The sequence below is a fragment of the Schistocerca gregaria genome, chromosome 6 (assembly GCF_023897955.1).
Source record: "Schistocerca gregaria isolate iqSchGreg1 chromosome 6, iqSchGreg1.2, whole genome shotgun sequence".
In the NCBI taxonomy this organism is placed as follows: domain Eukaryota; kingdom Metazoa; phylum Arthropoda; class Insecta; order Orthoptera; family Acrididae; genus Schistocerca; species Schistocerca gregaria.
In genome coordinates, this window is record NC_064925.1 from 120,690,020 (window position 1) to 120,715,594 (window position 25,575).

Sequence of the window (25,575 nt, forward strand, 5' to 3'; positions counted from 1 at the left end):
TCGTACGTTCTCGTGACCGCCACTGCCAGCAGTCACGTACAGTGTCTACATTCCTGCAAAGTCCTTCTCCAGTATCGCAGTAGGCGCATCCAGATTCTTGTAGCCCTATTACACGACCTTTTTCAGACTCAATGACGTGTTGAGGTGCCTTAAAGGCATTCGTGACTAGCATCAACTGACGATGTCCACTTTCAAAGGTAACTAACGCTCACGGCAGTTACAGTTACAGCAGCTACTTCCAGCAAACCTGATTTTCATCCTCATAGTGCTGTTACTAGCGCCACTCTTGTGCGACTAGCGTAAAATTTGAATAGACATAATTTTGCAAACATAGAAACAGCCTACCAACTTTCATTTATGTAGTACAACTCCTTCTTGGTGTTATTTTTTTGTAGTCAGTGTTATTAAGCAATAGACCGGTCCTGTTGCCAGAAGAAATAGTGACCGATGGACAAATGCCATGCTGGAGTCGAGTCCAGGAGAGAGGGACCATGATGGAGATCAGACCAGTAGACCCCTACGAAAGATAGATGGTATTATCTGCTTTAATGTCGCCCAAGACCCTTGCTTATGGAAGAAGTTACAGGCGTACTTGAACTCAGTACTTCTGGAGGCCACCACGTTTAATGGTAGACATTGTATATCGATCTTGCACAGGTTTTTGATCCATCGGTCTGGCGGTCTGCTCTCCCGTCAAGGTCTCTATCTCTTGGACTTCACCCCAGCATCGCACTTGTCCATTGGTGATCATTGCTTCTGGCGACATGGGCGGCCCATTATTATTTGGTAGTGGCTGTTCACTCCTGCATATCTTTGACGTCAACAACTGATCTGATGCTTCCTGCCCTTTTTGATCCTTTGATGTCAATTCCAACATAGTCCTTTTTCAATAACTCTGCTATACCGGTCGCAAGCACATGGCGTCATCTCGCAAGTGATGAGGGAAGAGGAGTATAAAAGCCGCTAAAAAAAACAATGGCCCATATGGATCCGGATGGTAGCACCCTGTCATACGGCTCCTCACCATGGTTATAGAGGAGATGTTAGCAACACATGTGTCTCAGGCGGAGGATGTAGACTTCAGCAAGGTGTTGGTGGCGGAAGAGGAAACCCTGTAGCACCTGTATTCCAGCGGAGCAGTTGCAACAGGCGTCAGATTCGATGTTAGGGGCGGACTAATTCAAACCTGCAGAAGGTATGAAATATTCAACGATAGGCCATGGCGACAGGTCGGTCGGTCAACCCCTGTCGCAACTCATAGGACAAATAGCGGGTGACGGTCTCGCCCGCCTAACGTGAGAAGAGAGCAAGGATGAAGTTGGCTAAAGAATTAAGTCCCAATTAATCATTACATATAGCTTCTTGGAACATTGGGACACCGAACTCGCGAAATGGCGGAAACCCTAAAACTTCGTCATGTCGACTTAGCCTGCCTACAAGAGACACGATGTAAAGGACAGAAATCCAGCCACATTGAAAAATGGTTCAAATGGCTCTCAGCACTATGGGACTTAACATCTGAGGTCATCAGTCCCCTAGAACTTAGAACTACTTGCAGCTAATTAACCTAAGGACATCACACACATCCATGCCCGAGGCAGGATTCGAACCTGCGACCGTAGCGGTCGCGCGGTTCCAGACTGAAGCGCCTACAACCTCTCAACCACACCGGCTGGCAGACACATTTAAGAATGGTATAATTTGATCTATCGTGGAACAACTAAGGTTAAGGAGTCACTGTAGCAACGAGTCAAAAACTCCACAGGTATGAGCTGTATTTCGATACTCCGATCCTCATATGTCAGTAACCATCGACACCACAGTTCATATGTTTCCCGCCTCTTACCCACAAACAGGCTGCTATGACACAAAGTATAGACACATTCTGGAATGAGCTTCAAGGTGCTGTTATAGAAGTTCCTATACTCTTTGGAGGTCTTGACGGGCATGTTGGCGGTACCAGCGATGAGTATGGGGGCATGGAAATTCCGGCTATGGCATCAGAATTCGCTTAAGTAAATGGTCTATCTATCATCATTATGTTCTTTAAGAAACGCACATCGCACCTGGTCACCTACAATTGTGGAGGGCACAATTGAGGTTGACTAGCTATTACTCTGCAGAAGTGACCTCAAAAATGGCACATTATCTGAATGTCTACCCTCTCAGTATAGTCTCTAGTTATCGAAATTGAATGGAAGGCTATATAAGAACGCCCTGTGAGATAGGTTAAGCCAAAACCAAGTGGTGGAAGCTCCAACAGCATAAAACGACGACCATTGAGAAGATCGTGTTGCCTCCCGTTGATTTGTACATACTGGTCACACTAGGTCAGTGTACTTTGTAACTAGTATAGCAGAAGCTCAGCTTGGTGTAACACATCCAGGTAGATGCAGAATTTATAGACAGAAATAGTTTCGGACAGCCGAAGTTAAAGAAAAAAATACACACAAAAAAGCAGCTTTCAAACAGATGCATCATATGACCACATGAAACTACATTCGTCTGGCCAATAGTGGGTTCTTTGATGGTTCGTGGAGATGACGCACTGGAATTATAGCAGAAGAAATATTAGTTCTCTTCATTATAGGAATGATGAAATGATTTACTTAACTTGTTACAATTCCTTGCCACTGGAGTGCTAGACAGTTTACAGCTGTCATTAACTGTTAAAGCGTCACTTAATCCATGCAATTACAAACTCTTCTCTTGAGGTATAATGTTCATTTACAAAAGTACATTTTCATCTGAGACGTGAATAACTCTCTAGTCCTAGTCATGATGTTGACTGATTCATCCGAGGTCACATCTGGGGCAGAGCTCATCCATGCTCGGCTTTCTGTTGACCTCTGTGCTAAGACGGAGGGTTTGTCTTCTTCAGTATCTCCATTCGTCGTTGCTGAAAGCAACGAGACATTTCTGACATCTGTGGTATGACGTGCGTTGCCGACTTGAGTGTGGCACTGCGATCTCTGGACGATACCACATTAAAAGGTTACCAGACTGAGAAGAACCTTCAGATTTGCAAACCCACCAAGATGGAGACGAGACGAGCAGTTGCAGAGGCTAAAGCAAATCACCACCAACATCTATGTAACCACCTAACAACTAAGGAAGAGGACAAAATCGTCTGTCGATTGTCCCGTGCTCGATGCGAGCAGGTCAGGATGTAGTAGAACTCTACATGTGTGTAGGAAATAAGAATGGTTGGTGGCTCGGCGACAACAAGATGATTTTGGGACGTTGGCAAGAGTATTTCAGTGAAATATTCAATATTGAACTCCCACACTCATCACTACCAAAAGGCAGTGTCATGACTGGATCAGGTCCATGCTTCACAAAGACTCCAGCACCAGCCGGCCATCCTGCAGACATATGGAAAACTGAGTGACTTAATGACAAAGCGACCAATAGGCTGGCAGAATTTTCAACTCCGTCATTCCTTTAGGATGTCAGTAACTACTTTAAGGGGAAGGGTGACCCTGTTAAATGTACCAACTACCGCCTATTCCCGCTCCTCCGCCATAATATGAAGATATTCCATCGTATCGTTGATGACAGGCTGCGAAACATAACCTAGTTCTTAATAAATCGGATTTGTGACGCAAATTTTGCTGCACTGCAGATGATGGAGAAATTTCGCGAGGGAAGGAAATCACTACATCATTACTTTATTGATATCGAGAAGGCATTTGATCGGGTACCACATTATTTGGTATACTCTTCGCGATCGTCAAGTTCCTGAAACCTACGTCAACAGGGTAGAAGTGCTATACAAAAACATTGAAACGCCCCCTTAGAAAAATTAATAAATTACTGCTGATAAACCTCTTACATTATTTAATTTTCAAACAGCTGAGCAGAACTGCACGTACTCAGACATTTCGCTCTTTACCTATTCTGATCAACACTGAACTGACACACAATATTTTTAGCGCAACGCAATCTGACTTTCAATAATCCCTACAAAAGAATGGCCCTGACTAACAATAACCTATACCCTTCATGAATCACTTACCTCACAAAAATCTTCGTTACTCAAACTACTGCAATACAGCGAGTGCCACTACTGCCAGCTAAATAAAAGATTCAAACAACTGAAGGCATTAACTACTGATAGGCATAGTTAGGAAATAAAAGATTTTGATAGAGAACAAACAATGTATGTACCTTAATAATGTTCCAAAGTCATATATCAGTTCATGACATCCAGTCTTACAAATTTACTCTCTCTGATGGACAAACGTCTAGATCATCCGCTCTCAAAACTCCGCCATGTCACTCCCCACATCCACCACTGCTGGCGGCTCACCTCCAACTTCGCAACGCTACGCGCTGTTAACAGCCAATTGCCCAACACTACAATAGCAAATTGCAACAATGCAAACCAGCCACAGACTGCACACAGCACAAGTCAGTGATTTTCATATAGAGCGCTACGTGGCGTTACCAAGGTAAAAACCTAAACAGCCTACTTACAACGTCAGCAGCCAATTGTGATGCTCTGCAGTACTGAATGATAACTTCCCTGTGGCAGCTGTCGCTCATTAAGGTTTAACTATGTCTCCGCTATTCTTTGTTGCAGTAAAGGTACCATAACGTGCGGCTTACGGAAGTGTTTACCGTGAGCAGCACTATATGCTGATGATGTGATGCTTAAGACGGACCCCAGGGAGAATCTTGAAATTCAAATCCAAACGTGGTATTATCCTCTATAAACATTTGACCTTGCTTCAGACATCCTCAAGCCTGAGTACCTCGAAAGGATTCCATCTCCTGGAACTATATAAATTACTGCACTTTCTCTTACCAAATTGGACACATTGCGGTATCTAGATTCTCGACTACAGAGCCGCACCTACGTGAGTGAGGATGTACGAGCAAGGATCAAAGCGACCTCTATGCGATTCGTAGACGTCACTGGAGATGCCTATAAACCTAAAATGAAAGATGTACCGCACAATGGTGACGCCAGTTGCATTATACAGTAAAGCTTTGGTCCACACCTAGAAGTGCCGAGGAAACACTGCATGTAATGGAAATGCGGATACTGAGAAGATCTTTCGGCATGTCCCTCCTGGACGACACCAGCAATAGAACGATCCGACAACTAACTGGAGTGGCTCTAGTCAATGCAAGAATGGAGACTTTGTTAACCAAATTTGATACCATAAGGAACTGTTGCGCACAGCGACCGTAGACCGCAAGTATCAGGGGTGTCAAGGGGAAACACGGATTCTGGACTTTCAGAAAAAATTCTTATTCTGCTATTATTGCTGACTTCCATTCAAATCAGCATAAAAATTCCTTCTTTTATTTTCATATTAACTGTCTTCTTAAGGTCCCGCCGTCTCCAACTGAACATGAAAAAAGAACTGAGAACCATTCAACACTTTGCCAGAGCTAACTACTATCCCCCTCATTATCTTCATAAAATTTACAAAAATATTGAAAAAATTATGAAAATCTAAGAGGAATTGTAGGTAACAACAAAATGGAAGATACAGATAACATACATTTTTTGTCATACTATGGCATCTTTAGCACAAAAATAGCATAGATCTCCTTTTCAACTACAGAAAACCTTGGATCTATTTCGGCTGACAGGATTGATAAAAGAAACACACTCCACGAATCAGATGCGTACAGAATGGAATGCCCAGACTTTTTCTCTGCTGAGAAAAACAGTCGATTTTGGAAGTTCTTTGACATTCTCGTCTTTCGAGGCAGTAGATACACGTTACAACCCAGGAGCGATCTAATATGGGAATTTTTGTTCTTTAACGTCAATTCAACCCACTGGGGCCCTATGGGCGGGGGAAGGTAAGCTGTCAGCAGAACAGGTAAACTGCCCTTCAGCCAATGGATTATTAAGATAGTAAAGTAAATGAAAAATAAGAAGTAGATAGTGGAGATACATACATCGAATTTAAAACTTTTTAAAGTTGAAAAATACAATGGAAGTTTTGAGTTATAAGATGGATGACTTTTTATACTGGTGGTTAAAAACAGTAATAATAAAAGATAAAATGAAATACAAGAAGTGAACATTTAAAACATGTTGCAGAAACACCGATATGTAAAAGAAACAATTTCCTGTCACTTGAAATTAGGAAGACCTGCCACAGATAGGGAGTCAGTTGTTGAAGGGGCAAGGGTTGGCCAGAGAGGAGAGTAGGGATGTGGTGACATAAGGGTGGAGAACTGGTGCACTGCAGCGATGGAGTAGCAGTGGCTGTTGGGACAAAAGAGGGGTTGGAGTAGAGGGGGAATTGAGACACAAACAGCTGTTGGGGAAAAGAGGTGAGGGGTGGGGAAAGAAAGGCAGAGGGGAAACAGGAGGGAGAGGAAGCCCAGATAAGGTAAATTGGGTAGGTTGGAGCTATACCTGCTAGGACAGATAAAGTCGGAGTGGAGTTCATGATATGGGAGGGGAAAATGATTAAACCATCTTTGGGAAAGCATGTCAAAGGTGTGTAAATGGAGGGTTGGTGGAATGGTTTAGTAAAGGCGTCGCAGCGAATGAGTACTGGAAAGTAGAGAGAAAACGATAGGATTAATGCAGTCGAGTTTTCAGATAGCCTAGATTGTTTAGAGGTGCTCAAAGCGGGTAAGGAGAGGCAAAATATGGAAATTTTGGCCTGCCTTTAAAAAGACAACACTATGTGAGAGCATAACGTAATGTTATTTGTCGATAGTTTTGTCTTCCATTACGTTGGTACTGTCCAACACGGTGTCTACTTACCACCAAAGAAGTAAACCCCGATTAAATTTTTAGCCTTAAAGGATACGTATAATGGCAGTTGTTTTATCGTCTTTCAGCAAGCAGCGTAACGCAGTTTATGTACTAAATTTCACGTCAATAGACGGCGTTTGTGTATTTTATTAAATGTACCTGGTTAAGTCGGCTTTCTCATGTTGATCTTCATTATTTTACTATCATGTTGACAGATCTTCACAAAAATGTTTTTTAAGGACTCTTGTGTGTCTTTTATATTGAACATTTAGTGGATCACTTAACCGCTACGATATGAGTCATTACGCTAGTTTTTAGCTTTTGACGAATTTCAAATTGGTATTTAACTGTTTTATCAAGATCTTCAACAAAACCTTTTTAATTTTTATTCTAAAGTGATGTAATAGTTTTGTGTAAGACAGTTGTATGAACCTGTTAATGATCCTTGGCCTATGTTTTGGTGGATCGGTTAACTACTAAGTATAAGCGAAGTGATATGCAAATATGCTTGTTGATTTTAAGACATTAAAATGGTTTTAAACTACTGTATTGAAATGAAGCTCTGCTAGTTGACCTGTAACACAGAGGGAGTTACTTCCTTGCTTGCAGACTTCATTGGTATGGACACATCATATGGGTACCACCTACTTCAGTCACCAGCACAGCCTATCATTGTCGAAGGTCAGAGACAACTTGGAAGAGCTAAGTTACGCACATCTAAGATCAAACAGCCTAAACCCACAGGAATCGCCAGACTATAAGAAATGGCGTGCATTGACCTGAAAAGCAGACACCGCTCCAACGGAACGGCGCTAAGACGAAGAAGAAGACATTTCCATGCCTCACTGTACCTTGTCCAGGTCTCACAGCCGTTAGTTAGAACCGGGAGGACACGATGGTCGAAAACAACGTTTTTCAGTTTCACTTACATGTTTGACTGTGGATACACACCTTAACAAAAGTTTGGAATGTCATAGAGTTTACTACTGTGACTCCTTATAGTACAGCCATTGAGGATTGTACAGTACCTCATTAACAAAATAAACATAATTCACTCTGAAAACAACAACGATTTCGGTTGGTTACTAAAAGTCATTATAAAACAAAGCTTGTATACAAAAACAGTTTACCCCATGATGATGATTTTCAGTCCTCCCCACGCACGTTCTTCCACTCTGTGAGGCATGCTCTGGATGAGACTATCAAGTTTGTCTTGGGGTATGAGGTCCCACTCTCCAATGGTAACTTCACTGAAGTCCTGAAGATTGTCAGGCAGATTCAGATGTTGTCCAATGGCCTTTTGCAGGTACCATGCATTCTCAATTCACTTTATGTCTCGAACTGTGCTCACTAATGCATCCCGTTGATTTTGCATCTTTGAAGATACCGAGACACTGATGGAGTACGGTGTAATCTTGCCCTGTCGTCGAGTAGGATGAAGTTGTGAAACGTACCCTTTGTAAAATTATTACACGACTGTGCTTAAACTGACACACAATAGTTTTTAGCGCAACGCAATCTGACTTCCAAAAGTCCTTACGAAAGAATGGCCCTGACTAGCATTAAGCTATACGTTTCTCAAATCACTTACCTCACAAAAAATCTTCGTTACTCGAACTACTGCAATACAGCGAGCACCACTACTGCCAGCTAAATAAAAGATTCTAACTACGGAAGGCACTAACTACTGATAGGTATAGTTAGTAAATGAAAGATTTTAATAGATAACAAACAGTGTATTTACCTTAATAGTCAAAATATATATGATAGTTCATGACATCCAGTCTTACAAATTACAAAACTCCGCCATCTCTCTCCCCACGTCCACCACTGCTGGCGGCTCACCTCCAACTGCGCAACGCTACGCGCTGTTAGCATCCAGCTGCCGCTGCCCAACACTACAATGGCAGACAACAATGCAGACTAAACACAGACTGCACACGGCACAGCCAGTGATTTTTTTATACCGAGCGCTATGTGGCGTTACTAACAAGAAAACCTAAACAGCCTACTTACAGTTGTAACGTAATTCACGTATGTAGGGCCTTATAATCGTTTATAGGATCTCTTGAAGGTATCGGGGACCTGTCAAACTGCCGTAGATGTGAATTAGGGGGGTCAGCCATCCCAATCATTATTGCCTCCCAGAACATTAAATTTACACCTGCAATCAAATAGACTTCCTGAAACTTTCGTCGTTCCTGGTCTCGTCTAGTGCTTCTCCAAACCCTAATACGCATAGTGTGCGGTCGCAAAGCAATCCTGCTCACGTTAGAAAACATGACATTACTCCATCCTGCAATGGTGCAAAGCTGATGTGCTTCGGTATGCGTCGGTTCCGTTGGTTCAGTGGAAAACTTCTCATTGGTCTTCTGGAATGAAGATTACCCTGATGCAATCTTCTGCGCACTGTTTGGTCTGAGATACGAATGCCTGTTGCTCGGTAGAAGTGAATTCCAATATTTCTGCTGCTAGATGTTGGCCGCATGCGAGCCCACAGTTCAAGGAAACGATCCTGCATTCAAACGAGCACGATCACTGCCAGGTCTATCGTTCACATTTCCCGTCTCTTGTACTTGTTCCTCACCTTAGACTCACCACTTTGTGACACGTAACCGATCGGCGTTTTCTTGTGTATGACCTGCTGAAAGTAAAGCCACTATTCTGACTCTGTAGAAGTGTTGCCATTGCATGTTACTGCAACTCAGTTAAGCTGTTATTGATACTGGACAGCTCACGGTGTGCCGCTACGGCTGCGGTAAGTATATACACTCCTGGAAATGAAAAAAAAACACATTGACACCGGTGTGTCAGACCCACCATACTTGCTCCGGACACAGCGAAAGGGCTGTACAAGCAATGATCACACGCACGGCATAGCGGACACACCAGGAACCGCGGTGTTGGCCGTCGAATGGCGCTAGCTGCGCAGCATTTGTACACCGCCGCCGTCAGTGTCAGCCAGTTTGCCGTGGCATACAGATTTCCATCGCAGTCTTTAACACTGGTGGCATACCGCGACAGCGTGGACGTGAACCGTATGTGCAGCTGACGGACTTTTAGCGAGGGCGTATAGTGGGCATACGGGAGGCCAGGTGGACGTACCGCCGAATTGCTCAACACGTGGGGCGTGAGGTCTTCACAGTACATCGATGTTATCGCCAGTGTTCGGCGGAAGGTGCACGTGCCCGTCGACCTGGGACCAGACCGCAGCGACGCATGGATGCACGCAAAGACCGTAGGGTGCTACGCAGTGCCGTAGGGGACGCACAGCCACTTCCCAGCAAATTAGGGACACTGTTGCTCTTGGGGTATCGGCGAGGACCATTCGCAACCGTCTCCATGAAACTGGGCTACGGTCCCGCACACCGTTAGGCAGTCTTCCGCTCACGCCCCAACATCGTGCAGCCCGCCTCCAGTGGTGTCGTGACAGGCGTGAATGGAGGGACGAATGGAGACGTGTCGTCTTTAGCGATGAGAGTCGCTTCTGCCTTGGTGCCAATGATGGTCGTATGTGTGTTTGGCGCCGTGCAGGTGAGCGCCACAATCAGGACTGCATACGACCGAGGCACACAGGGCCAACACCCGGCATCATGGTGTGGGGAGCGATCTCCTACACTTGCCGTACACCTCTGGTGATCGTCGAGGTGGCACTGAATAGTGCACGGTACATCCAAACCGTCATCGAACCCATCGTTCTACCATTCCTAGACCAGCAAGGGAACTTGCTGTTCCAACAGGACAATGCACGTCCGCATGTATCCCGTGCCACCCAACGTGCTCTAGAAGGTGTAAGTCAACTACCCTGCCCAGCAAGATCTCCGGATCTGTCCCCCATTGAGCATGTTTGGGACCTGATGTAGCGTCGTCTCACGCGGTCTGCACGTCCAGCACGAACGCTGGTCCAACTGAGGCGCCAGGTGGAAATTGGCATGGCAAGCCGTTCCACAGGACTACATCCAGCATCTGTACGATCGTCTCCATGGGAGAATAGCAGCCTGCATTGCTGCGAAAGGTGGATATACACTGTACTAGTGCCGACATTGTGCATGCTCTGTTGCCTGTGTCTATGTGCCTGTGGTTCTGTCAGTGTGATCATGTGATGTATCTGACCCCAGGAATGTGTCAATAAAGTTTCCCCTTCCTGGGACAATGTATTCGCGGTGTTCTTATTTCAATTTCCAGGAGTGTATTACTGGGAAACGGCTACAGAGCATGCCAGTAGCAAATACCGTCTAGTATATGGGCTCTAAGTGGTTAATGCATGAAGAGGCTGTCAGTGAGACTTCTAGTATCTTGGAATATATTGTACCATAGTATTTCAGGTTTTCGTTGAGCAGTGTAGTTGACCCTTCCACGTACTAGGCAACATAGCTTGATAGGTCTAAAGCTTTCAGATCTTATGCCTCCATTGGCGTGTAGAATATGAGACTGGCGATATATACCATCAGACATTCGGAAAAACACCATTCACACAATTCTCAAAATTTCAAGAGCCGAAAACAGACGATTAACGCACAATCAGCTTAACAGTTCATGCATCCAAATTACTGACAAGAATAATAAACAGAAGAATGGAAAATGAAATTGAGAATGTGTTAGATGACGATCAGTCTTACTTTAGGAAAGGTAAAAGCACCAGATATGCAATAGTGACGTTGCGATTGATAATGGAAGCAACACTAAGAAAAATCAAGACACGTTCATAAGATTTGTCAACCTACAAAACGCGGTCGACGAAGTCAAGTGGTGGAAGAAGTTCAAATTTCTGAGAAAAATAGGTGTAACCTATAGAGAAAGAGGGGAGATGTATAATCTGTACAAGAACCAAGAATGAACAACAAGAGTAGAAGACCATGAAATTAGCGCTCGCATCAAAAACGGTGTAAGATAGATATATAACCTTTCGCCCCTGCTGTTCAATTATACGTCGAAGAAGTAGTGGCGGAAATAAAAGAAAGGTTCAAAAGTGGAATTAAAGTTCAGGGTGAAAGATATCAATGATAAGATTCGCTAAAGACATTGTTATCCTCAGTGAAAGTAAAGAAAAATTACAGGATCTGCTGAATGGAAATACTCTAATGACTACAGAATATGGATTGAGAGTAAAATCGATGGAAGACGAACGTAATGAGAAGTAGCAGAAATGAGAACAGCGAGAAACTTATGATTGATGATCACCAAGTAGATGAAATTAAGGAATTCTGCTACCTCGACAGCAAAATAATTCATGTCGGACGGAGCAAAGGGGACATAAAAAGCACACTAGAAAAATGGCATCTTGGCCAAGAGAAGTCTACTACTGTGAAAAATAGATCTCAATTCAAGGGAGAAATTTCTAAGAATGTACTGTAGGAGCACAGCGTTTTATGGTAATGAGACATGGGCTGTGGGAAAAATACGAAAAGTAGACAATAGAAGCATCGGAGGTGTGGTGCTACAGAAGAATGTTGAAAATTAGGTGGACTGATAGGGCATGGAATAAGGAGGGCCGGCCGCAGAGGTCTCGCGGTTCTAGGCGCGCAGTCCGGAACCGTGCAACTGCTACGGTCGCAGGTTCGAATCCTGCCTCGGGCATGAATGTGTATGATGTCCTTAGGTTAGTTAGGTTTAAGTAATTCTAAGTTCTAGGGGACTGATGACCATAGCAGTTTAGCTCCATAGTGCTCAGAGCCATTTGAACCATTTTGAATAAGGAGGTTCTCTGCAGAATCAGCGAGGAAAGGATTATGTAGAAAACACTTCCAAGAAGAAGGAATAGGATGACAGAACATCTCTTAAGGCGTTAGGGTATGACTTCAATAGTACTAGAGAAAGCTGTAGAGTGTAAAATCTCTGGAGGAAGACAGATTGGGATTCATCCAGGAAATAACCGATGACGTAGACTGAAGGTGCTACTATGATATGAAAAAGTTGGCATAAGAGAGGAATTCGTGGTCTCTGTCGTTCTTCATAATTATTCGCCAATAGCACAATCCCATCTGTAAATCTCATGTTGTTAATTCTCTTGCAGTTGACTATAATTCCTTTACCTATCCAATTCAATTCTGACATTACCATTTAGGCAGAGAAGAGCATGGGAGAGATGGGATCAACTTCTTTACACTTCTCTGTGAATTAGCTCTTGCGTTGCTTCCCTGACACTAAACAAATTTTAGAACATTCGTATATATATATATATATATATATATATATATATATATATATATATATATATATATATTCGTATATATATATATATATATATATATATATATATATATATATATATATATATATATATATATATATATATATATATGGTACAGTATATCAAAACGGGCCTGATCAGTTAAGGCTTGCATGACAGCAGGGTGACTAACTGCATCAAAGACCTGTTCAAAATCTACAGGACTAGACATACAGGCATATGGTATTCGTTCGCACTGCCTATCACTTCCTGGAAACAAAAAGAACGGATGATGTATAAGAGCCAAGAGGAAACAAAAGAGTCTGAGAACAAGAACACAATGCTAGGAACATAAAGGGTGTATGACAGGGTTGTAGTCTTTCGCCCCTACTGTTCAATCTATACGTCGAAGAAGCAATGACGGAAATAAAAGAAGATCCAAGTGTGTGATTAAAATTAAAGGTGAAAGAATATCAACGATAATATTCGTTGATGACATTACTATTCCCGGTGAAAGTGAAGAAGAAGAAGAAGAAGAAGAAGAAGAAGAAGAAAATGGAATGAACAGTCTGACGAGTACAGAATGTGGACTGAGAGTAAATCGAGAAAAGAATAAAGTAATGAAATGTAGCAGAAATGAGAATCCGAAGAAAATATCAGAGTTGAGGATCACATCAGAAATGCGATCACAAAATAGATGAAGTTAAGCTACCTAGGCAACAAAATGTCCTATGACGGACGTAGCAAGGAATGAAAAGTATAGACTAGCACTGGCAAAAAGGGCATTCCTGGCCAAGAGACGTCCATTCGTATCAAACATAGGCCTGAATTTCAGAAAGAAATTTCTGAGAATGTACGTCTGGAGCAGTGGTAGTGAAACACAGACTGTAGAAAAATGGGAACCGAAAAGAATCGAAGCATTTGAGATGTGGTGCAACAGATGAATGTTGAAAATTAGGTGGACTGATAAAGTGAGGAATGAGGCGGTACTTCCCAGAATATGCGAGGAAAGAAATATATGGAAAACACTGACAAGAAGGGACAAGATGATAAAACATCATGGTTCTAGCGGGAGCTGTGAAGGGTAAAAACTATAGAGGTAGATAGACATTGGAATACAAGCAGCAGGTAACTAAGGACGTAGGTTGCAACTGCTTGACTGGAAGAGGCTGGTAAAGGAGAGAAATTCGCGGAGGACTGAATGAAACCAGTCAGAAGACCGATGTCTCAAAGAAAACAGAATGCTTCCTTTCTTGTGGATGACTTATCGTTCCTTCCATTGTTCGATGCAGTGATGGATGCGTGGTCAATAGACAAAGTGAAGGTTTTTTACAACTGATCCTAAGTTACCACACCAGAAAACTGCATAGGATCATCAGTCAGTCCATCAGAATCAGGAACAGTGACTTATTTCAATGTATCAATAGATTATTTGTTTTCTGAAGGAAAAATGTTCGAAACTTCGTCTGCATTGGAGAGGTCGGATAAAATTGTACTTACATTTGTTTCCGAGAGACGTGACTCTAAAGATTCCTGATGAAATTTAAAATTTCCTCTACCGTTCTTTTTATCTATTGCAGTAATCTGCTTCTGATCAATAATGAGCTTTCGTTTAGCACGACTTAAGCTTCTAGTGATTTCTCAGCTGAATCTTCGGAATGCCCTCATTGTTTTCTGCGAATCGCCTTTCGTTTACTGTCTCGATGTTAAGAATACCGTATCATGTCACGATCAGACTGTGTTTTAGATTCCCTCCTCAGTTTAAGTAAATTTTTTGGTTAGTCACAATACTTTCCAAGTTGATCTTTATTTTACACGAGTCACCAACTTCTCGTTGACTTTTAACAAATGTTTTTGCAAGATGTTCTTCCTCCGAATCTTGAAATTTTCTCTTGAGGACTTTCTGGAAGTCTTTGTTTTCTTCAGATTTGAAGAATTTAATAGCATTCCTCTTCAGTCTCAGCACTTTGATCATCCCTTTCCATGCAGTTATCTCATTCGCTGCTCTTACTAATCGGTGTTCACACTCAATAATGAATTTATTTAAAACAGGCACATGTTTAGCAATGTGATTTCTCAGCTGAATCTTCGGAATGCCCTCATTGTTTTCTGACAGTATAAAATCTATTTTTGACTATGAACATTGAAGTTGGGGCTTCTCCATCTTGGTTTACGATGTTTTTGATAATGTGTTCTTTATAGGTATTTTATAGCAAATGCTACAAATTGCACTAGGCGCTCTCCTCTCTAATTTCTTTCGTCGAGCTCCTAATTAGGAATTTCCATTTCACCATTTGTGTGTACCCGTCTTAGCGTTAACGCCACCAATAACTAATTTGTAGTGTCAGTTCCTTCCATTTTCATGTGCTTAGGTAAATCTCTTGTAAAACGAGTCTATCCCTTCGTCTGTGTAACTTGACGTGGGGGCATAGACATGCACAACTAGAATTTTGTACATAGGTGTAATGCTCAAAACCAATCAAACCATTCTGCTGGATCTTCCTTTTAATACCGATACCTTATCAAAAAAGTTTTTGTTATTAAGAACGCCCCCTCCATTTTCCTTCCAGTTGGTTTCACATTTTACACTTCCAGATCTCAAAAGGATGCAGCCTTATTGTTTTAGTTGACTTTACTTAGACCACCGATGCTCCAATTTGTATTTTCTTATTTGTTCTCCATTTCTTCTAATCTGTCGTTGTCTAACAATGAACGGTAATTATAGGTGCAGACCTCTATGACCTGGACATTGTTATTCTCACCTATTTCTCTTGTAGACATTAACGTTGCTTCCACTCGGAAAGCCGCGCAGAGTGGCCGTGCGGTTTGAGGCACCATGTCACGGATTGGACGTCCTCTTCCGTCGGAGGTTCGAGTCCTCCCTCGGGCATGGGTGTGTATGCTGTTCTCAGCATAAATTAGTTTAAGTTAGATTAAGTAGTGCATAAGTCTAGGGACCGATGAACTCAGCAGTTTGGTCCCTTAGGAATTCACACACTTTTGAATATTTTCCACTCGTATATCCGATTGTGCAGCTATTCCGGAACATTTACTCTTGATGCCGTTCATAATGAACTTTGAGACTTAAGATAATAAAGTTTAATCACTACGCCTGGTTCTTTGATGGACTGGCGACTCTGAAAAGGAAAGAAGACCTTAAACTTAATACCTAATACCATCGCGGCTGAAAAAGCGAGGCCGACAGGTAAATGAATGAAAGAAGGTTGGGAGAAGTAAGAGGAAGCAATCCCACCCTCAATTCGGTGTCATGCAATCGTCATCCGCGTACTCCCAAGCCGGAAGATCGCTGGGGCTAGTCCAAATCATCTTGTGCAGTCTTGCGGAATGTTTCCTGAAATTTTAATTACAGTAATGAATATTAAATAGATAACAATTAAGTTTACGGACTGGTAAAATATAAAGCTTCCTGGGAGATTAAAACTGTGTGCCGGACCGAGACTCGAACTCGGGACCTTTGCCTTTCGCAGGCAAGTCCTCTACCATCTGAGCTGCCCAAGCACGACTCACGCCTCGTCCTCACAGCCTTACTTCTGCCAGTACCTCGTCTTCTACTTTTCCAAACTTCACGGAAGCTCTCCTGCGAACCTAGCAGAACTAACTCTCCTGGAAGAAAGGATATTCCAGAGACACTGCTTAGCCACAGCCTGGAGGATGTTTCCAGAATGAGATCCTCACTCTGCAGCGGAGTGTGCGCTGATATGAAACTTCCTGGCAGATTAAAACTTTGTGCCGGACCGAGATTGGAACTCGGTACCTTTGCGAGGCCGACAGGTAAATGAATGCAAAGGTCCCGAGTTCGAGTCTTGGTCCGGCACACAGTTTAAATCACATAGGGAGTTTCATATCAGCGCACACTCAGCTGCAGAGTGAAAAATTTCATTCTGGTAAAATATGTTTCATACAAACTCTCGGCGCTTGGCATGGCTTTTTTTGTTAAATGTCCGTTCACGTATTTTTAATCGTGTTTATTCTGTCTGTGTTTTCACTAAAATCGGATTTCGTTATCAAACAGACCCGAAGACGGCAGAGGATCGAGCTGAACGACTTTTTGCTTAAAAGTACGGAATCTTTTACCACGCCAGGTCACCCAACAATCTTACAATGACTAAAGACACAAAATAAAACATACATAGGTTGGTAATAATAATACATTTTGAAATTAAAACACAATAAAAGTACATTTACATTATGTAATTACGAGTGCCGTTTGGATGCAACTCGTGAACAAAATAATGAGGTAATGTACTATATTAATGGCGTTGTGCCACTAACGTCCGACATGGAAAAGACCTAGAACACTAAAGATGACTTAGTCTAATGATATGACAATCAAAAATCTTCAAATGTTTCCAGCGGCTGTGTACAATATTTGTACAGCCATGGACTATATCTACGGCTCAAATTATTTATTTTATTACTTATAATTACGTTTTCTACTAAGAAAAGCTCAGCATACAAATGTGCCTTTAAATTATGAGTAACCTTTTACAAAGATGTTACCTATATCTTGCGACTTTCTTCGAAATATTTCACTATTAACAATCACCAAATATTGTATAAATGTCCTACTTCTGCTCTGAAGTATTTCCAACTGAATAATAAGTATTAAGAATTAACAGGAATTGTTTGAACTATTGGGTCTCGATGTACTTAAGTATGACATTCAAGCCGGCCGGAGTGGAAACGCGCGACCGCTGCGGTCGCAGGTTCGAATCCTGCCTGGGGCATGGATGTGTGTGATGTCCTTTGGTTAGATAGGTTTAAGTAGTTCTAAGAGAGGGCTGATGACCACAGATGTTAAGTCCCATAGTGCTCAGAGCCATTTGAGCCATTTGAACCATTTTGAATAATATCAAACTTTGAACAACAAGTGGTTCAAACATCTTTGTGTACTTTCGAAGATGGTCGCTTCATATTATTAACATCAGCTTTCGTTATTCACAATATACTTATAATGACATATTATTGTGCGGGGCAAATAAGTAAATAGCAAACAAGTATAAGCTTTTTTTTCATAATAAGTCTCTGCGTTTTGTTGCCTAACGTTGTACTGACTGCTGTTAAATACGTAAGCACGTTAAAAGTGTAATATCTGGAATAGAGATGTCACACATACTGTGGTGGCCAACATAAAGCACAGAGTCGTCTGATACAGGCTTTCATCCATGGATGTCAAACGTCCTGTTCCAATACGGTAGAAACTCCTAGGCGTCTGATGACCTCAGAAGTTAAGTCCCATAGTTCTCTGAGACATTTGAACCATTTTTATGTCATTCAAGCGTAAGAAATCTGCACGATGAAACAGAGATTTAATTCTAAACGGTGCAGGGTTGTTTATGACAGCTCGTTACTATCGAAAATAGGAATGCAGTCTATTTCCAATCCTATTTAACTATTACTGTAAATATTAAGAAAATTTTTCCACTGTTAAATATTTTTCTTTCGATCCGCTGTCATCATTTCCAACCCATTGCTGTGACTGGGGTTTGTCTTCGAGATCTAGGTTTACAACCACACTTATCCCATACGCACATAACAATGATCTATTCTTCATTTCTTTACAAGCATGGTTGACAAATATTTAATGGAATAATGAAGATATCGAAAAATGTGATCCCAAACCACTTCACAATTTCAATAGAGTATAGCCTCGTTAGATAGAGAGCAGGCAGAAAATGGATAAAAACGATACAAGGGACGTATTCATCATGTCTTTCCCTTTAGCTTACCGTTATTTTTCTCAAGATTTCGAATATCTTACTCCATTATACATTGTCAAACACTTATTCCAGAGCGACAGGTCCTATGAACATGTCTTTATTTTTCTTTAGTCTTACTTCCATCACCAACCGCAGCGTAAGAATTGCCTCTCTGGTGCCTTGACCTTTCCTAAAGCCAAACTGATATTCATCTAACAGATCCTCAATGGTCTTTTCCATCCTGTACGTTATTTTTGTGAGTAACTTGGATGCGTGAGCTGATAAGACGATTTTGCGATAATTCCCGCACTTATCGCTGACAAATATGTTTCATATACAAGGAACGAAGACACAGCAGGTACCTCCTTCAGAAATGGCTTTTTATTTTTGGTTGTTTGGGAGAATAACGGTTTGTGTCTTACGTATAAAGGAGAACCATCATCCAGAACTTCGTGCAAATCGACAGTGGCAGTATTATGGCCCATAGATGCTACAGTAAACCGTCGCCCGATACTGGTTCTCATGTTGATCGGGATCCCAAGACTGTCATCCGAAAGTGCTGTCGATAGGCTCAGGAGGGCTATGCTGTGGTGGGGCTCCTGCACTTCACTTAGGATCCACTTAGTGACTAATAAATACATGAAACCCTCCGTTGCCAAATTTACCTTTATTGTAATTTTAATTAACGTGGAAGCTATAAAAGCACCAAACATAGAGGCAAAATGTACGCACCTAAAGGCTACTTAAAAAAGGAATAAAATGACTTAAATTTGTTTACACAAGAGGAGAATACAACGTCCCAATTTGGAACTCGCTAACACTTATATTTTACTCACATATAACAAGATAAATAATCATACATGTGACGAGAACAAATGAATAACACTATCAGTCTTTACAGAGAAGAATACGACTATATCCACGAAGGTTCGCGCCCTGGCAAGAGAGATGCTTAACTTCAACATATAAGGTGATTACAGTAAGCCCTAATTCCACTCAAACGTAGTAACGATATAAGCGAGGCAAATGTACTGAAGGAGGACAGCCGGATATGCCGTAGTGAAAAGGGCCACTGTCAACCCCGTCAGGACGCGACCCCCGTGAACACGGCAGTTTCAGATACCTGTAACATACACAGAGTCATTTATAACTTCTTAAAAAAATTAACATGAAAAAGCACAACGCGTAACACACTAATAAAATATAAACGACTACTTCACAGAACTAGCACTTCTTTGGACAAAGCAAGCAGCAGAATATTAATAACACGTAAAATACTTCTAACCTATAACAAACTGAGGTACCACGAAAACAAAATATCGTCTTGAGCTCATAGAATACTCAGTCTGATTTGCTTGTTTATAGGTCTGACAACTCAACAGTGTCAGCTTAAGCAAACCCGCGGATACAAAACTCGAAATATGACAGGAATAATGACTGAAGTCACCGACAATGCTAGGCTACCACACAGAGAAGACAATAGTAATTTACAGCGGCACACAACCGACCTTACATCTCCAATTTAGTATACTCAGAATAAACAATTTTGTGTATAATAATTACTTACAGTACCATGACAACCTCCGAATAACACTTATTACTCTAGGTAGGTGCTGGTATCGAAAGGCACCTTTAGTAATAAAGATTTCGAGTGTATTCACTTATTGGAAGGGTTTCAGATTTAAATCCCTTTCCACATAGCTCTCTGTTTACACACTCCTATAAGTTCTGCAACTAAAGAAAGGCATATAAATGCACATATAACTGACACAGATCCAAGCAGAATAAAACAGTACCTTAGTATGGCGCAAATGGCTTCATTTGCTGTACACGTGGGATATCTTCACCATTCAGTAATTCCAAAATATATTCACCAAAACGTGGGAGCTATTTACTTCACATAATTTCCTGCACAGATACAAGGCGGACGAAGCGTTTTCACATGCAACAGCGGCGAGCATCACACATTTCCTCCGTCACGCCATAGACACATCTCAATTTCAATGGACAGTAACAAGAACCTATACATGCCCTCGCAGCAGAAATACCCCAAAACACAACGGTGCACCACCGCGATACCAAACCCGATGTCCCATAAAGTCACTGCCGGGATCTCTCGCTGACCCTGCGCATAGCGTACAGGCGTCGTACCACAAGCCTCACGCTCAATCAACAAGCCACCTGCGACCCTGCCAATATCCACTCCGTCGTCTCTGTTCTCTCTCTGTTAACCACCCGACCACTGGCCTGAATCGCGGAAGGCAGAGATGGTGACCGGAATCGATGGCAGCGATGCCACTGTAAGTGCGAGAACACTGGCGCCAGCCGCGCCACGGCTCATGCTGAAAGTCATGCTCTCCCACACGGCTATCGCCTGGGGGTACAGACATATTGTTCGCTCGCTCGTGCAGGATCATATAACAACTTCAGGAACCTTGAACTAGAAAATGGGCTTGTTTCCAACAAAATATGTATCCTAGCAGACAGAAACGAGACGTCTGGAACGGCAGATTGTCAGCAAGGAGATCCTTGTTGGGGCTTAACCTGTTAGGGCAACAGAGGTGTGCTGACTGGTGTGCCCAACGACAACGTTGGCCTTAGACTGTAGTATCAGCATCGATAGCACTCCATTTTCGTCAAAGTTGGGAACGGAATTGAAATTTTCCGTCGGATGCCGACAATGGCAGTGCTGGATCCCGTGGACCCAATGGTGCATCCCCGCTGAGCCGGACACCGAGCGCCATCTGCTGCTGCAACATAAGACGGCCAGTGGCAGCCAGACAGCGAGCTCACATTTGGGGCCTCTTCGCTACGTAACGCCTCACTAATGCCGTCTAGTCGCAGTTCCAACGCCATCGTTCATGATTATGTACAGAGAGCCTCGTCCTCGTTACCAGCCGGACTAATTCTTGCTGCATTATTTATAATGAGTCTTCATATTCGTGGAGAAATACAAGTTAAGTAAATCTTCTGTTTACTGTATTAGCTCATTTGATAATTTTTGCTCCTGTACAGCCTTCCTAAGACGACAATTGCTACCCCACGTCGTAGGTCAGTCGTAGGTCAGTTCCTTGTGTATGAAGTCATACGAAACTCAGGACAGTTCTCTGCATAGGACGGACGTATCCATGTGTGGAGGATCTGAGCTCAACGAACGCTGCATTCGCTATCGTCATATAGGCTCAGCTCCTGACGTGCTGGTACCGAGTGCAATTGCGTAGAATTCAGGACCACCTCTAATAGACAGTAATTTCGACAACGGACGTTACATTCCTGGTCAGAAGAATACAAGGTAGTATAAACAGCAGCAGAAAATTGTATAACTTGAGTTTGATTCGATATGAGGAGAAAAGAAGGGCAGAAAGGGAGCTACTGTGGACAGTTCAGTGGTCGGGTTTTCCTCATCGGATTCGACAGCTAAACCAAAGCCGACGACATATGTTCAGGTAGAGATGCCAACGTAGCAGGCAGAAGACGAGGACATAGAGAAAATATGAGGGTATTTAATGGGTAATTCTGCATGTGAAGGGAGATAAATATCTAATAATCATGTGGGACTGGAACGTGGTTGGAGAGGGAGGAATTGAAGAAAGGCTTTCAGGAGAAGATAAGCCTTCCAGTAGGAATGAGAGACGGGAAAGACTAATTCAGTTCTACAATACTCTCTTCAGCAGTGACAGGGGGATGAAGTATAGCCTACTTCCAAAGACACGGGATGATTCCAGCTAGACTAAATCTTGGTATGATAGAGACTCCGATATCATATACTGGTTTGCAAGGCGTACCAATCAGCAGATATGGACCCAGATCACAATTTAGTAATGAAGGCTGTAGATACTGCGGTAATGAATGCCACAGTACGAATTTCAGTTGAAGAGAAATATACACATCTGAAACGGGGAATAAAAGACAAATATAGGTGCAAGGAAGGTAACTGAGAAGAAACCATGGGTAACAGAAGAAATACTTTAATTGATCGATGAAGGAATGAAGTAGAAAATTTTCAGAAAAGACAGGAATACATTAATACAAGTTACTAAGGAATCAAATAAGGCCGTTGTTGGATAGAGTGGGTAAGAAGAGTTTCATGAACGGGCTCGCTGGAACTGCTGCATACCGCCATTTGCCGAATTGTGGAGTCTGAGCGACCTTAAAAAGCCACATAAAACAGGTGATGTTGGTCGAGACGGCCGTGTGCAGCTGTTAGCGTGTGTGGATTCGCGTGGCCTGGCCGTTACAGCCCGTAAAGGCGCATTCACTGCTCAGACGATTGAATGACCCACCTGGCAGCAGTGCAGCACGTTATTAGTGAGGATCGTGATTATTGTTTTGGATGGCGTGCTTGTTTTGCCAAGGATCATTCGTAGGTTGGAACCTAAATAGTGCCAATACTGCTGTGGAGACACTGTGCAGTGGAATCTATTGTCGCTGATAGCACACGTTGTTGCCATACCTACCTTACCTCCGAGCAAATGGAAGTCACTTGTGAGCGAGCGTTCTAACGTAACGGGGTCACTATGTTTTCGAAACAGGAAAAACGAAGTAGGATCAAGATTGACTGTGCCAAAGGTCGTTATCTCTTGTGTAAGGAATACCTGTGGTCATTTTAACAATATTTATTCTGAAGTGCACGACGGCGAACTAAGTGCGTAGATTTAAATCTTTTTTGTGAGCTCTGTGCGATTTCTGTCTGTCATGTTAGTTGATTAGATTTGTTTTTCATGTAATGATGATCTGTGGGACCTTTTAAAATTTTTTATTCTAAATGCAGGAAACTGTAAATTGTTTTGGTTAATTCAAAAAATGGTTCAAATGGCTCTGAGCATTATGGGACTTAACATCTATGGTCCCCTAGAAATTAGAACTACTTAAACCTAATTAACCTAAGGACTTCACACAACACCCAGTCATCACGAGGCAGAGAAAATCCCTGACCCCGCCGTGAATCGAAGCCGGGAACCAGGGCGTGTGAAGGGAGAACGCTACAACACGACCATGAGATGCGGGCTTTTGGTTACTTCCAAGTACGTTTGTGTCATGCTAGTTCATTAGCCGCTGTCTTCATATAAGTGGTTTTTAAAGGTTTTTTGAAGGTAAAAGCTGAATGAAAGTTTAAATTCATATTTTCTCTGCTCATTGAGCTTAAAGGTTGCATTAAATGAAACATTGTATGACAAAATTGTTTATAGAGTCTCTTGTGAGGCTAACTATGGTTCACATCGTAAGTTTTGGTTCAAATGGCTCTAAGCAGTATGGGACTTAACATCTGAGGTCATCAGTCCCCTAGACTTAGAACTACGTAAACCTAATTAACATAAGGATATCCTTGCCCAAGGCAGGATTCGAATTTGCAACCGTAGCAGCAGAATGGTTCTGGGTTGAAGTGCTTAGAACCGCTCGGCCACAGTGTCCGGCTCGTGAGTTTTCTGTGTGAATATTTATGTACAATAAAATTATGGTACTTTGTTTATTGGAATGTCATTATGTATGCCGGTAAACCCCAACCCCACCACTCCATTGCTACGTCACACATACGTACTTCCATTGCGCTTCAACGGACGGGGATACTGCGTCTTCGTACAACATATGTTGCCAAAACTGCTGAGCGATGTACCTATGAATTTTAGAGAAATGATGGGACGACATCCCGCTTCAACACTGCTGTCAGGAAATATGTGAGGGCCAATTTCTAGTGTCAATAGATCGGCCGAGATGGCCCTATGACCTGCCTGCCCCCCCCCTTCCCCCCCCCCCCCCCCCAAGATCACCAGACCTCGCGAGTCTGGATTTCTTCCCCTGGGGTATATGAATCAGATGGTATATGAAATCGTTGTGGAATACATAGAGGTAAAACGAACATCTCACTAGACTAATTTGGGACCGCTCTGTCGAATGGGCACATAAAACTCCACTTTAAAAATCATTTTCTTTGTAACGAGAAACATTCCAACGCTTTCCATTGAGAAAGGGCGTCGCATGAGGAATGTGAAGAACAGTGTTTCTTTTAGCTGACTCCAGCTGCAAGGAAAAAGAAAATGACAAATATCTGACGAAACACCAGGGAAAAAGCGTCCGATGACTCTTGGTAGAGGCAACCTTAATAAGCACCGAATGGTAGGCACTGTTAATTAGTCTACATTCGTGTCTTTCTGATGTGTTGCAGTACATGCGCAAAAGTGAACTACGACGACTTAATTACGAAATGCGTCCAGAGAGGATCAACGTACCGTTATTATTCTCTTGGCTGCAGAAGTAAAAACATCGGTGTACATCCACCAGAGATTCAAGAGTGTGTATCGGGCAGCATGTCTGTCGTAATCTAGCGTTGTGGAATGGTGCGCCAAGTTCTGTGCTGGTCGCAGTTCGACAAGACGCCAGCCTCACGAGGATGTTTAGCAAGAAGTTACGCCTCTTTTGACCCAGAAGGTCACCAAACAGGTATCTTCAGAACGAGATTTTCACTCTGCAGCGAAGTGTGCGCTGATATGAAACTTCCTGGCAGATTAAATCTATGTGCCCGACCGAGACTCGAACTCGGGACCTTTGCCTTTTGCGGACAAGTGCTCTACCAAGTGAGCTACCCAAGCACGACTTGCGACCCATTGTCACAGCTTCACGTCAACCAGAAACGTCCTTCTCAGATTGAAACTGTGTGCCAGACCGAGACTCCAACTCCACACCTTTCATATCAGCGCACACTCCGCTGCAGAGTGAAAATCTCATTCCGGAAACATCCCCCAGGCTGTGGCTAAGCCATGTCTCCGCAGTAGCCTTTCTTTCAGGAGTGCTAGTTCTGCAAGGTTCACAGGAGAGCTTCTGTAAAATTTGGAAGGTAGGAGACGAGGATCTGGCAGAAGTAAAGCTGTGAGGATGGGGCGTGAGACGTGCTTGGGTAGTTCAGTTGGTAGAGAACTTGTCCGCCAAAGGCAAAGATCCCGAGTCCGAGTCTT